We start from the raw sequence: 2,225 nt of genomic DNA, 5'->3' as shown, positions 1-2,225 counted from the left end.
TCTTCCCAGCTATAGTGACTGAGGAGGTTACTGGTCAAGCCTTCCATGAGCTTAGATCTTGAATGACTGTATGGAGCAGAGTTCTCTGCTGACCCACGTGAGACCTGTAACACATGTGAGGAACTTTTATTGGTTTAGATCACTGCGATCTTGGGGCTGTTTGTTACTGCAACATAAATTTAATCTGCTTGGGTTAATATGGGATGAGAAATGATGAACATTAATTTATAGTAATGTGTAAATGATTATAGGAGCTCTTTCTCTGGGATCAAGTTTTGGTATCAATTTATAGGGATGGATGAGACAAAGATTTTTTCTTTTAGGATTTTGTAATCTAGTACTGGAAAGAGAATATGTATAGTTATATGGGAGGTTATGAAAACTACCATTGAAGAGCACAGAAAATGTATTTTGGGGGGAAGGAGATGGTCTCTCACTGATAGGAAAAATTATGGAAGATTCAATGCTTAGTGAGTATTAACTGAGCTCCTCTTATATGTAGGCATTGAAAGAAGAGGTCTTGAGAGGGAGGTTAGATTTAGAACTTCAGAGAAGTTAGGATCATTCAAAATTTGACTGGAAAGTAGATGAAATCTACTTCATTTATGTTTTTCACAAACTTCACATTGAAATTTCTTGAGAATTTGAGAATCTGGAATTTGACGTTGAAAACCACTTTGGAACAAAATCAGAAGCCTCAGGCCTTTATTTTCTGAGAGTTTAAGAAGAGAATGGCATTAGTATGGTTGTTTGGAAAAATCCAGGCAGGACTCAGACTCTTGCATTGGCTGTGTCAATTGGGTAAATTATTTAATATCTTAAGTTATTTACAGACATGGATATAACATAAAATATATATGTTATATCCATGAGAGCTAGCCTGAATCAATGTTTTCCACCATGTGTTTTGAAAGTGTGTACAGTGAAACACTTGTTTCCCAAGACCCTTGATGGAAAAGTGTTCTAAAGTCAGATAGCTTTAGGAAATTCTGTCCCCTTGATGAATCTGAGATCCCCTCCTAGAAATTCATGGTGCTGATTAGCTTATTAAAGTCTCTGAAAAGTCATCCCACAAAGGAACTTGTTTAGATTTGTTTAATCTAGTATTTCTCAAATTTATTTCACTATAGATCCACTCTCCCACCCCAAACTAAAAAGCAGAAAACATTTGTTAGTATCATCTGGAACAATGATTTGACATACTCCTTGGAAAATGCTGATCACCAACCAGCATGATTTTGTAACCTGAAGATGTTCCCTGCATTTTCTAGCTTCTTAGAGCCTCAGCAAATTTATTTCTCACTTAACATTTTCTGTAACTTTTCTGTGAAGAGCAGTATGCAAATAATCATAGGTTAGTCCAGTGACCCTTGTTCCAGATTCATTAAAAAAAAAGTGGGTAAGGAAAATAAATCTTTTACAGTTGATGATTGTTCTATACTTTTCATACATTCATTATCTCCTGATGGCTTTCCATTATGGTAGCAGAAGAAAGTGAGAAACTCTATTATCCTTATTTGAGGTGCAAAGCCTCAAATCAAAGACATGTTGCTATCCTCACAGAGTTTACCATTCAGTGAGGTAAAGGGAGAAGTAAATAATAATCATAGTGGCCATCACTATGAAACTGCTTATTAATTGCTAAGCCCTATTCTAAGTGCTTTACGTGTACAGGCCTACCTCTGAGGTAGAGTGGGTTCAGTTCAGAACACTGCAATAAAGTGAATATTGCAGTAAAGTGAGTGAAATAAATTTTTTTGGTTTCCCAGTACATATAAATCTTGTGTTTACACAAGTCTATTAAGTATGCAACAGTATTATCTCCAAAGAACCCAAATGTATAGACCTTAATTAAAAAACACTTTATTGATAAAAAAAAAAAAATGCTAACCAACATCTGAGCTTTCAGATGTCGTAATCAGAGTTGTAATCTTTTTACTTGCCTAGATGTTGATGGCTGCTGACTGATGAGGATGGTGGAAGGTTGGGGTGGCAATGGCCATTTCCTAAAACAAGACAACAATGAAGTTTGCTGCATGGATTTGCTGTTTTTATGAATGATTTCTCTGTAGCATGTGATACTGTTCAATAGCATTTTACACACAGTAGAACTTCTTCCAAAATTGAAGTCAGTTTTCTCACACCCTGCTGATGCTTTATCATATAAGTATATGCAATAGTCTAAATTCTTTATGGTCATTTCAACAACCTTCACAGCATTTTCA

The sequence above is a fragment of the Puma concolor genome, chromosome C1 (genome assembly GCF_028749965.1).
Source record: "Puma concolor isolate L17-30 chromosome C1, mPumCon1.1.hap2, whole genome shotgun sequence".
In the NCBI taxonomy this organism is placed as follows: domain Eukaryota; kingdom Metazoa; phylum Chordata; class Mammalia; order Carnivora; family Felidae; genus Puma; species Puma concolor.
This window is presented reverse-complemented; position numbering follows the sequence as displayed.